We start from the raw sequence: 14,933 nt of genomic DNA, 5'->3' as shown, positions 1-14,933 counted from the left end.
CATCTGTGAAAATTTCAACTGTCTATCATGGTTCATGAGATTTTGATATTAGATACAGCCTAATGACAAACAGACAGACGGACAGCGGAGTCTTAGTAAACGGGTCCCGTTTTTACCCTTTGGGTACGGAACCCTAATAAAGTAGTGTAACTTAGAACTATCAACGGTACTTAGGTAAATAAGTTACCTAAATACGCAGGTTACACGCAACACAATCTGGTGGTAACTGATGATAATAGCAAAGATAGATATAACTCCGTAATAGATGGATACAGTCTAAGGAAAAAACGTGCCTCGAAAATCAAGAAAATTTGATTCTCGTTCAGAGGGCGCTACTAGTTTTGGCCAACTGTCGTATAGATGGCGTTGACGGTTTCGTTTGTTATTTAACAATTTTAACGCATATCAGTGACAGAACATGGGTCAAAATCATAAAAATAATTAATGCAAATAAAAAAAACATTTATCTATATTTAAATACATTTTATCGTATTTTTATAAATCTTCATTTTTAGTTTTAAAGTGTGTCGACAGATGGCACTGAACTTACTGGAGTTACAAAATTTACTATGACAGTACCGCTCTAGTATAAGTTACTCTATGTTAATAGGTACACACAAAGGCATAGTCAGTTGGCGTAAGGTCGCGCTTTTATTGTCTGTCAGGGGTGTAACTAGCGCGTTGCTGACCTTTTAAAATACCTGTTTCGCTCCTTTTTTTGAAATATTACATATTATTAGTGAAAACCTCGGCGGGGAGTTTATTTAAGAGCTGGTGCGCCCGCGGATGAAATTCACTTGAAATCCTAGAGAGCTTCTATAGATAAATTTTACAATTTGTTATGGGTTTTGAACTGGTTTTGATACCTCCTTGACGATCGTCTTAGTGATTGGTGTACATCTGACGCACGATGTTCATCAATCACCGTGCGCGATCTTCGAGTTCGTATCAAAATAAGATCAAAACCGTAACAAATTGTTAAATCAGAATGGGCTCCATTCCCAGATCGGATGAATAAATGAGATGTTACTGTAATTTCCCCTGTACTGTGGTTTCCGTAATGAAATCCTGTTTTTATGCATTGTTCTAATTCTCTTACGGACAAATCCTGCGAGAGTAAAATGTAGCGTTAATTTCCCTTAACTCCGGATACACCAGGGCCGGGGCTCCGGAATTATTCCTGGTGTTCCTGTTACTGGAAACGGATTCGGAAATATCACAGCCATTATACTCGGAATATGATATAGGTATTTTAACGAAATTTGGAACGTAGCTAGGTGTATTTTGTGAGCCGCTATTTAAGCGTGCGGTTGTTTTTATGCGATATACGCTGCGTTGAACGATATTTACTTACTACTTACTTCGCTGGCTCAGCGACCCGAAGTGGATCTTGGCCTCCGATACTAGGTTTCGCCATTCGTTCCTATCCTGTGCGATCCGACGGCATTCAGCCGCCTGGATGTCACATAGGTCCTTCTGGACCTCATGGATCCACCCCTTCCGACCGGACGTCTCCCAGTTAGTCGCCCCAGATAAACTCTCTTGGCCGCACGATCCTCTCCCATCCTCTCCACGTGGCCGAGCCAGCGAAGCCGAGCAGCTTTGCTCTCGCCAATGATGTTGGGCTCGCCCACCAGTTCTTCCACCTCCAAGTTCTTCCTCACTCTCCAAGAGCCATCCTCCCGTATTGTAGGGCCTAAGATCCTTCTAAAGATCTTCCTCTCTGCCACCAAGAGCTTGTTTTCCTCCTTCAAGGTCAACGTCCACGCTTCGCATCCATATAATTTTTAACGATACTAATGACACTATAATATTGATTTACACGGTAAGCGTATAGCGGTAAGCGCATTGTCATTTTTCATACATTCCGTTAACGCATGCGTTGAACGCTGCGTTTATTTATCAAGTAGAAGTTAAAATACATAAAAATAATTACATTTTTAGTTGGCACTCCATAACTATAAGTGTTTTTTTTTTAAAGAATAAGCAACGTGTGGAACGTCGTTCGATAGGTACACTACTAATATATACAAGGACAATGCATCCAGGAGCGCGAACTTTTTTCTTAATTCCTTTAGTTATCGTTGGTCAAATTGGTTTTGGAATCTGGTCAATATTTATACAAAACGGATAGCTTTCTGAATAGCGACTCCGCTGAAAGCCATTATTGAATCGAGTCCCAATTAATGCCGATCATTTTGGGGAGATTTTACGTTCAGCGTTAATTTGTCCAATCAATTCAATAGTGATACTTATCACTTAATTAAGGCTTATTAATCAGTCGCTTGTAATTAGTTTTGTTTATTTGGTTTATAGGGCTTCGATGATTGTACTACTACCTACTAAATTAAATGGAGCTAACTTGATTAGTTAATATCCGTCATTCATTGTATCAAGGAAATTGACAGATACAAGCGCCTGCGTCAAGGCCGCAGCAGTAATGTAGCTGAAGTTGTCATCCGGACGTCATCTTTACTATCATTTGACTCACAAGGATTAACACGGACAAACGAGATTTTATGAGAATACAAAATAATAATTATGCTTTCGCTAAGCCAAATTTCACGCAAATATACTTTGCACCAAACATACAAACAATTTAAAAATTTTTCAGTATACTAAATAAATGATTTGATGATGACAGGAATAGTTAGAAATTTCACGAAACTTAAAAACTCGCACCTCCTCTCGGATCAGTATTCCGTGTAAATTTCATACCGCGACGTGATGTAGGTCGAGTCTGCGTTGTGTCATTTAGTATGGGATTTTGAGTTTCCATAACGTCCCGCTTGGCGCGCTGTTCTAAATCCCATACAATAATAGTCATAACGCAAACGCGAACGCTCGTCACGCCATCGAATAAAATTTTCACTAGGCATTCAATTTATTTAACAGCAAAGTCAAAGTTAGGTGTATACGAGTACTTAAGGCGGGATTCCACCAGTGTGCGGCACTGTGCGGCACAAGCAAATTTAGTACAAATATGCTTGTGCCGCACAGTGCCGCACAAGCAAATTCAGTACAAAAATGCTTGTGCCGCACAGTGCCGCACACTGGTGGAATCCCGCCTTTACACAAACAGCAAGTAATTAGCAATTATTCACAGTATAGCATCAGTCTATCGTTCTCATCAGTCAGTCGATATTGTTCTTCTCGAAGCACCTCGGAGTCGCCATAAGTTAGTTTAACGGCCGTGTTCGCAATTACCGCGGCTCTGGAGTTAGTATTGCCAATAAACCACAGTAAGTCAATGTTGTGCTATCTTCGATATTGTTAAGTCGCGCGACTTTTCACATTACCTGTAGAAACGCCATGAAAAATTTCCTTATGGTCACTTTCTGATTGCGACTGTAGCATTCAATTTTCATGCAGAATGAGTACAACAAAGGCCGAATTGAAAGCGCAAGGTTACTAAGGTCAGGTAAGGTTATATTACATTACATTACAGATAAGACAATATGATTTTCTTTGGTAAATTGTCCCGAACTTAATACATTTGACGGGGTTCAAGCCTAGTTGGTAGCGACCCTGCCAGCGGGTTTGTATCCTGGCCTGGTATAAGGGCATTATTTTGTGTATATCAGGAATGTTTATTCCTGGGTTATGGATGATTTCTATGTATTTATATACAGTGCGTAAATCCAATACGGGCAATAAATTAAAGCAGGTACATAATTTATCCGTGGAATCATTAATTAAGAAGTTTTTTGAAGTTACTCTTAACTCATCGTCTTCCTCGCGTTGTCCCGGCATTTTGCCACGGCTCATGGGAGCCTGGGGTCCGCTTGGCAACTAATCCCAAGAATTGGCGTAGGCACTAGTTTTACGAAAGCGACTGCCATCTGACCTTCCAACCCAGAGGGGAAACTAGGCCTTGTTGGGATTAGTCCGGTTTCCTCACGATGTTTTCCTTTACCGAAAATCGACTAGTAAATATCAAATGATATTTCGTACATAAGTTCCGAAAAACTCATTGGTACGAGCCAGGGTTTGAACCTGCGACCTTCGGATTGCAAGTCGCACGCTCTTACCGCTAGGCCACCAGCGCTTCGAAGTTACTCTTAACTCTGACCCCGTAATTAATTTTTGAAAATTTAACGAGCAGCTATGTACTGCAAACATTACGAGATATAACATGACATGACATTACGAGATATGAGTCGCTTTTCGTTGGTTTAAAAATAATAATAGATAAACGCGCTTTATCAAGTGTCGGGAAGGCTGCCAGACACCGGGTGTTGACTGACATCTCTACTCGCATGGTTCGGCTTCGCGTTGGAGCTGTTTCATTCAATAAGTGGCATAAATAAAACCGGACAAGTGCGAGTCGGACTCGCGCACCGAGGGTTCCGTACTTTTTAGTATTTGTTGTTAGAGCGGCAACAGAAATACATCATCTGTGAAAATTTCAACTCTCTAGCTATCACGGTTCATGAGATACAGCCTGGTGACAGATAGATATACGGACAGACGGACAGCGGAGTCTTAGTAAAAGGGTCCCGTTTTTACCCTTTGGGTACGGAACCCTAAAAAAGTAAATTTATTATTTCTTATAATTATCTTTTATTATACGAAAAGACTCTGTCACTAACATGCTACGAAATGATGTTGATACGTTCCATAAATAACACTTTCCGATTTAAAAGAAGACAAGCGAAAGATTCTATTTATTTAATTACTGTAGTTTCTTAAATATCCGGCTTTAAATTGTTCTACTAACCTCACGCTGTAAATTGTTAAGACTATTACACAATTTTGCATGAAACCCTTATAATTAATTTATCTAATCCATTTATCTTGAGGCCAATTCAAACTTACATTTAGATATCAAAATACTATCTAAATGATGTCATTTTGTTCTTATTCGCCCGTGCGTGTCGCATGCGCCAATACATGTACGGACAAGTACGAGCGAAATAACATTATTTATATCTCAATTTGATGACAGTGTACGTTCGAATTGGCCTTCCTATCTTGAGTTAGTTACGTTACGTAGTATACCTACACAAGAGAGGTGACTCAAGTCGTCGGCGTCGGTGTTTGCTTTACGAAGGCAAACTTATTGACTATGAACTTGTTGATAAGTCATCAGTGTTTAGTTTCCAGATAGAAACTTGCTGAATAATTAGGACATTATGCACTCCAGTCACTTACAATTAACCAAATAACCAGCAAACTAGTATTTTAGCAAAGTATTCCGATATAAATTTTGTGCAACAAGAGAGGAAAGTTGGTTTTTCTTGCGAGTGTTTATTTTGAGTCCCGAGAAAGCGAAAGATTTTATAATTGAATCACGAGCGAAGCGAGTGATTCTAAGGTAGAATCTTGAGCGTAGCGAGGGACTCAAAAGCACGAGATGTAAAATAACTTTGCTCTCGTGTTGCATACATAATTTTTCACCTCAGTAGTGACAACACATTAAAGGTTAAAATGTATTTCAAATTACACAGAATAAACAGAAAAAAAAGTATTATAATATGTACGATACGATACGGGACGGGACCGGACCGGACAGGACCGTACCATACCGGACCGTACCGTACCGGACCGTACCGTACCGGACCGTACCGTACCGTACCGTACCGTACCGTACCGTACCGTACCGTACCTCACCGTACCGTACCATACCATAAAAAAATGTAATAAAAGTATGAAGTTCATGGCCTTCACTAAATTAAAAAGCTACATTGTTTCACTCCCTGGAGTGAGGAAAGTCGCACTTTCCTCACTCCAGGGAGTGACGAAAGTAGGCTTGTTCGAGCTGCTGAGGTGAAAATAACTATTCCTTATTTGAAATTCGTTTTACAACTCACAACTCTAATCATATCTACTTAGAATAAATTTAAAAGTGGAAAAACCGGCAGTGCAAGTCAGACTCGCGCACGAAGGGTAAAAACGGTACCCTATTACTAAGACTCCACTGTCCGCCAGTACGTCTGTTAGAAAGTTCAAAAATGTATATTTTGGCACTTATTTCATAAAAACGTGTTATGCTCCTAAGGTTACTTTCCAAAAAATTTGGTGTGGCTTAAGTAGGGTATTATTAGAGCCTTGGTCGGAAGTAAGTCAAAGCCCGGAGGCGTCTACAATCGGAACACGTTCCACGTATCGTGTTTCCGTAGGTACCCAGGTAGCAAAGTGACGTCAGCGACCTCATAATGACGTTATAATGACGTTATTATGACGTCGCTGACGTCATAATGACGTATAAATGCTACTTGGGTAGCTCGAAGTTTCATCGGTTTGCTTGAATAACGCTAGAGTGTTTGGAAAAACCTTAAGTTTTTGGCGAAAAAATAATTTGCTTTTATCGCTGACTGCATTCTATTTACACAGGCAACTAATACTCATCGAGATAATTGTAACAAACCCAAACACAATTAGGTGGCGTTGTTTTATTGAGAAATTTCATACATTAACCGTCATTTCCTTTCTCTATCGCACGTGCATAATTTAATTACCCGCTCTCACAGTGACATTGACCACCGGCATCTTCGGTATTCCTTTAAGGCCGTTCCATCGGTTTGCCGCTGTCACTGTCACATTTCGTAAGAAAGAACGGGAAAGATCATGCGCGCCAAGTGTCAATTTTGATCGAATTTTGTCGATTTTTATTTATTTTAAAAACGTTACCTTACAATATCGAAATTCGAAAGCTATGAAATTACTATTTAAGGTAAGATTGTTTTTTCTCCTTTTTGTGTTTATAGTATCACATAATAAATAACCGAGTAAAGTTGGATTAAAAGCCAGAGTTAGAGGTTACTTTGAGAATTAATTGTATCGAGCGAAGTGTCATAATTCGTATATCGGAAGCTATGATATTAAAAATAATATAGTCAAGAACTACATATATTTTTTTCACGTCTACGAATATCAACGCCTCTTAGAAAAACATGATCATATAAGGAGACTTTTCGCCTTCTGGCTCAGGGAAGCGCCTTAAAGTTACACTGGTTTTCTCGCTTTTATACTGTATGCATTTAGTAACTGATGGGAACATACGGTGAGAAACTAGTCGTAACAACTAGCAGGGTAGCTTCCTAACTGCAGCCAGTGGAGAGGTACTCTTTGTAACCTGATTTCACTCGTTACTCCAGTGCACATCATGAACTGAAATATGGAGCTTTATGTGGACGACGCACCTTTTTACATGTTTACTTTTTATACTTTTTCTATATTTTTGAATTGTATTCTTTTTTGTAGTTTTAATGTTCCTTTTTATATTCTGATTTTGTTTAGTAGTCCCAGATTTCACAGAATAAACACCTACTGTCATGAACTAGTGCGCCTATAATTTACACTTTAAATAAATAATTCTTTTTATAAGATACTTTTTATTCCAAAAACTTGAAGGAAATTTTGTTAGGGATAACTATTAGAAAATTGTCGAATCAAGTTAGTGTAGAATAAAGCTAAAAAAAGAAGCTAAATAGATTGTTGAAGAACATTGACATAAAAAAAAATCATTTCATGAGTCAAATGAAGAATGTTTGTTGAAAGATTGTAAGAGATCTTAATTTATATAAAAACATAAACAAATACATTTTTATTTGGCACATTACGAATTATAGGAACCTATTTATTTGCGAGTCACGAGCAGACGAAATCACAGGCATAAACTTGTTACTTATCCTATAAAGATAACTCGTTATAAAAGACCTCATTTTCAGCTTTCATTTTTCTCGCTCCTATTAAGGTTTTTTGCAGCTCTTTAATTAATATCTTATAGCCTTGCTGACTATATTAGTAATAAAATGCTTTATTACCACGTCTTGCCGCGGAGCGTGTCTCATATCAACGTGACGTGAAAGACACATGTGGGATAGGTGAAGGTGATTACACAAAGGTATACCTATAGCAGAATTAGGTACTTTAGGTATCCGTAACCCGCGACGCCAAAAAGGGCGTTACAAGTGTCGGCCCGATTCGAACAATGCTTATAAAAAGTCACAGTGGTACGATACGACTCTGTCAGTGACAAAAGTGACATGTCTTCAACAAAAAAACGTCACTCTTGACACTGACAGATCGGTATCGTATCGCTGTGACTTCTTATAAGCATTTGTTCGAATAGGGTCGTGTGTGTAGGGTCGTGTCTGTCTATGGCACCGTAAGAAGCTCTTAAACGGCTAAACCGATGGATACGTTTTTTTTTAAATTTCTGTGAGCAGGTTCGATTAATCCAGTCTACTTAATTAAATTTTTATCAACATTTAAGTACAATTGTGTTCAATATTTGGTAGTTAATAAATACTTGTCGTATTGAGTAGTTTAGTACGTGCGTGACAAATAAATAAATAAATATTATAGGATATTCTTACCAACGCAGATTGACTAAGTCCCAGAGTAAGCTTAAGAAGGCTTGTGATGTTTTACGAAACGGCAAGACACACATTACTAGATACTAATTCAGGCAAGACACTACTTTATTTAATTTTAATAAAATACAATTTCTTTAAAATTTTGGTAAGCAAATGGTGATAGGTAATAATTTTGTGGTCTTTGTAGGTAATGTAGGTATACCTACTTTCGAAGAATAAATTGTGATCTAAGAATCTCAGATAATGAAAAACTGGAAAGCAATAAAGCAGGAAGTTCCAAATCAACAAGTGGAAGTGTGCGAAACCAGATTACTGTCAATAGATTAAGCAATTAAGATTAAATGTTGGAAAACATTAAACGGCATATTATTTGATACTTGACAAAAAAAAGGTTTTATTTATAGCTTTACCTTAAAGCTGTCTGTCCACTTAGTATAAAGTGAAATGTATAATGAAAATAGTTATCAAAGTAATATAATCAAAGTAAAATAGTTAATTTAAAATGTTATTGACAATTTTTTTATTTGATTCCTTTTTTTCATTCGTCCTTTACAGTTGCCCTGCTAAGCTAAAAAGCAGACTTTTAAATTTTGGACGGCCTTCTATAGCCTAGTCGGTAGTGACTCTGCCTACGAAGAAGGTCCAGGGTTCGAATCCTGGTAAAAACATTTATTTGTGTGTTTATCACACATATTTATTCCTGAGTTATGGATGTTTTCTATGTATTTAAGTGTTTATCTATATGTATCTATTACCAAAGATAGATATAACTCCGTAATAGATAGATACAGTCTAAGGAAAAAACGTGCCTCGAAAATCAAGAAAATTTGATTCTCGTTCAGAGGGCGCTACTAGTTTTGGCCTACAGTCGAATAGATAGTATTGACGGTTTCGTGTGTTATTTAACAATTTTAACGCATATCAGTGAAAGAACATGGGTCAAAATCATAAAAATAATTTATGCAAATAAAAAAATGTGGTTATAATGTGCTCTAGTATAAATGTGTTGTGGGTACTAGACGACGATATTTGTAATAGATACATATAGATAAAAACTTCACACATATACATAACACACACACACACATTTACATTTTTTATTTTTTTTATTAGCCTACTTTGGTGTCCCACTGCTGGGCAAAGGCCTCCTCGTTTTCTCCACTCGACCTTGTCATCGGCATTTTCCCACCATTTGGGGTAGAATACGTCCAAGTCGTCCCGCCATCTCCTTTTTGGTCTGCCTGAACCCCGGCCTGCACCGTCTATGGTGCTCCGTAGGTCCGCTAAGCTTAAGTGGGACTGGGCGGGACATGTCTGTCGTATGCACCCGGAAAGGTGGGCCAAAATGGTTCCATTTACATTAGCACATAATATTTTTATTTTATTTTTGTGAGTTTGGATCCTTTTCCCTAAATTCTCTTCTTTTTATTTAAGAGCTGTGCTCCTGTCGGTGGAGCAATCTCCAACGACTCCAACTCGTCCGGTCCTCTGCCAACTCCTTGACCTTCTGGTATGACATTTCTTTTATTTAGCTGAAATAATTCTCTAAATGAAAAACTCTTTATTTACATATACACAAGACACAGTGGTACTACGTAAACGAAATTAATAACTAGCTTAAATCTAAAATAAGCCCTTGAGGCATTGTACCAAGGATGCTGGCGGCATTTCCCCGCTGTATCGCAATGCTGATACGTTGTGCGAGGAAGCCGCCAGCTCTTCGTTCACCAGTTACGTCAACCAGACGCTTCGCGATTTCTGCAAACAACTTGTGCGCGCTGGGACCCCATGGACCTAGAGTTTCAACTCCAAATTCTCTAAATTACATTCTTCAAATTTAGTTCAGTCGTCCTCTACAAAGGTAATCTGGCAGTAACAATTATGAGAGTAATATGTCGTCACCCACGGGGGCCACGTAATGAATGTTGAAAAGCAATAAAGAGGAGTTTAGCGTCAACAGGTGGAAGCGTGCGAGGCAGAATACTTCCTTACAGATACCCTATTAAGAAGAAATTACGTGTATGATTTTATGAGACGTAAGCAGGATTAACCCTACGCATTCAGTAACAGATAAGCTAACTGTTTCCTACCAGTATTATTGAAATTTACGTTGTTTTTTCAGTTAAAAAAAAAAGTTTTATATTATTTAAGACATATAGTCATCCTAAATTAGAACACTATGTAAACTGCTTTATCCATATCAAATCATCATCAGCTTACTTTTGAAAAGTCGTATCTCACTCCAGAGTGTCAGTTTATTTTACTTCATAATATTTATCCTTATTAATTAAGCGTACGACGCGGGTGACCATCATTGTAGAGAATTAAACCTTTACTTAACAAAAAGTTAAAAATAAAACAGTAATAAGATTTGGTTGTTTTATTTACCTAAATAAGAAGATGGTGAACGATTCGTATACGGTTTGTTCTGCAGGATCTAGTGTGCGGTGATCTATGATGCAATTAGCAGTCAGCCACTGAATACTTCGCACAACTTTACTTCATTTGGCTCCGCGATTTGGAGAATTTCTAATGCTATCATTCCGGGGCCCGTCGTCTTTGTTTTAATGAAATGAAGTATTTTTAAAGTTCCTTAATTAGGTACTTGTCGCTGTTTTGGAGCGCGCTTAATAAAACACAAACAAAAACTTAATAAAATATTCCATTTTCAACCAAAAGGGTACTTCTTGTTGGTTGTCAATAAGGCGCTATTTCCATATAGCTTCAATTCGAAATCAACCTTATCGACAAGCGACAATGTGGTACCTTTTGGTTGAAAACTTCACAAATGTATTTAAATATTTATGTTCATATACCTATAGATATAATGGAAGCAAACGAGCCTGAGAGTAAGCAACTAACGTCGTCCATGGACACCTTGCAACACCATTATTTGCATTAGAATCAAAATCTCCTTCAAGCCTTCAAGAAAAGAGCGTACTCCTATCATAAAGTCCGGCAACGCACTTGCAACCCCTCTGGTATTACACGACCGTAAATTGCTTAGCATAAATTTCGTTTGACAGCGTGACGTGACATTTTGAGTTGTCTCATTTTGTATGGGATTTTCAGTTTCCAACACGTCCCGCTTGGCGCGCTGTTCAAAATCCCTTTCAAAATGAGATTTAATGCAAACGCGTACCGTAAAATGGGGTGAGTAGGAGCAAAACTGACATTCAAACCTCGATACCATTTTATTTTTTACATATGCAAACTGAATGGTCGGACGTTTGTATTTTAGTTTTTATTTTATTTTGGGTAGTTCTATGTCATAACTTTGACGATAAACAGGAAATCCTACCTTACCCCGTAGTCCCTCGTAATTGGGGTGAGATGGGTTTTCATACAAAAGTGATTTTGGAAGATTGTTGGATCGATTTTTTTTAATTATGAGCTATACTAATATAGCTCCATTTTAAATATATACATTATTTTTGTAATAGCAGTAGCCTTAAAAACCCATCTCGACCCCCTTTCATCCCTTTTCTCCCCATTCATAACCCAACTCTCCCCGAAAACCCTACTCACCCCATTTTACGGTACGTCACGTCATGCTATCGAATGAAATTTATAATAGCGGTTCTAATGAAATTGTGAACGATGTTGTTATCATATGCGAATGCCGTAAATAAACATTTACAATAACCACATGATTCTTTCCAAATTGTGGAATTTTTAGTCAATTGGAAAAAAATTGGGCGAACACGACAGTCAAATAAAGCACGCTTCCATTGTTTACTCGAATTAAATAGGTAAGCACACCTGCGGTGTCAGCATGGTTTCATTTTTATCACCTGTCACAATGCCTGTCACTTTCACACTTATATTCTTGTTAGAACGTGACAGGCATGGTGACAGGCGATAAAAATGCTACCGTGCTAAGCCCGCTGGGATGGGATTCTCGGGCAATTAATTGGAGTTAGAGGCAGCCTAGTTGTGAAAATATATCGAACACTATCGGATTGGTGCTGGCCTTTTGCACGCGTATTAGAGTCGCATTAAGAGGGGGCGTAACGCCAGGATTATAAAATTGAAAGTGGACTATAGTTATTTGTGCAACAAGAGAGGAAAGTTGATTTTTCTTGCGAGTGTTGATTTTTTGATGTAAAATAACTTTACTCTCGTGTGACACATATAATTTTTCACCTCAGTAGTGAGAACATATTAGAGGTTAAAATGTATTTTGAATTTGTAATAGACCCGAAGTATGAAGTAACAGTTCATGGCCTTTAAATTAAAAAGCTACCTACTTTGTTTCACTCCCTGGAGTGAGGAAAGTCGCACTTTAGTCACTCCCTGGAGTGAGGAAAATCGCACTTTCCTCACTTCAGGGAGTGACGAAAGTAGACTTGTTCGAGCTGCTGAGATGAAAAAGATATAACGCGCCGCGTACGCGCGAAACTTGCGACCAGCCGGGCTAGCACATGATTGGCGCGAGAGAATCTCGTCGCGACATAGACTACCCGTCCCCCTTTAATTCATACAGTTAGACGGGTAGTCTATCTCGCGGCGAGATACTGTCGCGTCAATCATGTGCTCGGCTTGCAGCGCGGTTTTTGTACCTTTTATCTCAATTACTCTGATAAGTCGGATAGGTAATATACTTCTGTATAAAATTTTACTTGTCAGATCATTCGGCTATGTCACTGCATGTTTAATGCTAAAATTATATTGTTATGGTATGGAGAGTAACGATATAAAATTGAAAATAAATGACAATTACACATGTTTTCGTGACTTTCTATGGTCACAACTCTAACCTTTTAAGGTGTTGATTAAAGTCCTTGCAAATACAATCTTGTTTCTGTGTTTTTTTTTCCACGTTTTGGTTTTTTCAAAGGTTGGCGCGACCATACAATTTTCAAATCGGTACAAAAACCTTGTTGATGTGTGGCTGTGGTGACTATTCGTCATACATTATTATGTATCCGTGAACGCGACATAGGTTACAAACTAGTTATAACCACAGTTCGTGGTTTGACCTGGAAATTGCCTAATCTGTTAACAAACTTAACTAATACATACAGACGTGTTACCGTCACGTCTGCTACCTACAAATTACACAGGTCAATTAGGTCAATTACACTGATAGGAATCAGAATGACATGTCGGCTGCATAGCTGCCGCAAATGTCGAAAATTCAGGCGGTGATTTCGATTTTGACATTTGCAACAGTAAAGCAGTCGCTAGTATTGTCGCGCTGCAATACTGCTGCTGCCGAACGTCACCTTTGTATTTTACAACTAAACCGTCATGTGTATTTTACAAAACTTAAACGATTATAAGTTTATACTTAATACATAAGTCAAACTTTTTAAGGGTACTTTTAATTAACATTTTAAGTTCACTTTCAGCCCGCTTCAAAGGTAAATAATGTACCACTGTAAAATGCGAAATAGAATCCTGTATATATAACAATGTTCTCACCTTTATTTTATTTTGGAAGCGCAAGTACCGTGCGTAATGCCCGAAGAAGGTGTGATTACAATTGATTTTCGAATACTGACGAGTTAAGGGCTCAGGTAAAACTAGTATATATTTTATAAAAAAAAAATGAAATAAGAAATAAAAACCGGCCAAATGCGAGTCGGACTCGCGTTCCAATGGTTCCGTACAATACACAATTTAAACAATGTATTTTTTATGTGAAACGTGAGTGAAGTCTTTAAAAACCCCGTAGGGATCGGATCATAAACTAAGTAATTAAGCCCGACTCACGCTTGACTACACGTTTCTAATAGGTTTTCCTGTAATCTATAGGTAAAGATCTATTTTGTGTATTTTTTTCAAAATTTTAGACTCAGTAGTTTCGGAGATAAAGGGGGGGGGGGGGGGGGAATGGTCGTTTTTTGCCTATTTTCTTGAATAACTTCTAAATTGTTTATTCTAAAATTATAAAAAAAATATATTTGAGATTCTCACAATGAGCTATTTCATTTGGTATGTAACACGATATAGTTTGAAAAACTTTATTTTTTAATTTTCTCATTTACCCCCCAAAAGTGGCCCCCATGTTTAAAATTCATTTGTTTACGTTACATGTTTGTCTTTGGGTCACAAACTTACATATGTATACCAAATTTAAACTTAATTGGTCCAGTAGTTTCTGAGAAAATAGGCTGTGACAGACGGACAGACAGACAGACAGACGCACGAGTGATACTATAAGGGTTCCATTTTTTTCCTTTTGAGGTACGGAACCCTAAATATGAAAAAATGTATGAAATTAAGCCATTTATGGATGGAGCGTGCTTACCTGAGAGATATAATTAATTAATTATATTCACTCTCGTTTTGAAAATATCTAAAGTTATAGTGGGCTGGGAATAGAAGCTGTCGTCGACTTGGGCCAATTGCATCTATTTAAATATAATATAGACAGGCAATATCGTAGTCGAGTTTTGTGCTATTTAAATAAGTAAATTAATATAATTAAGCCTTACATAATATAAGTTAATTTCTAGTATGAGTTAGTTAGTATACCAAATATAATATAAGTTAGATAAAGGATAAAGGTACTGACTATACTAAGGTTAAAACGTAGCGTTTGGCGAATCTAATGAAAAATTATACACATACTCAACTTATTTGCTGTACTCGGGTGTAGTC

The sequence above is a fragment of the Cydia strobilella genome, chromosome 12, assembly GCF_947568885.1.
Source record: "Cydia strobilella chromosome 12, ilCydStro3.1, whole genome shotgun sequence".
Taxonomy (NCBI): Eukaryota; Metazoa; Arthropoda; class Insecta; order Lepidoptera; family Tortricidae; genus Cydia; species Cydia strobilella.
Note: the sequence above shows the minus strand (reverse complement) of the source record.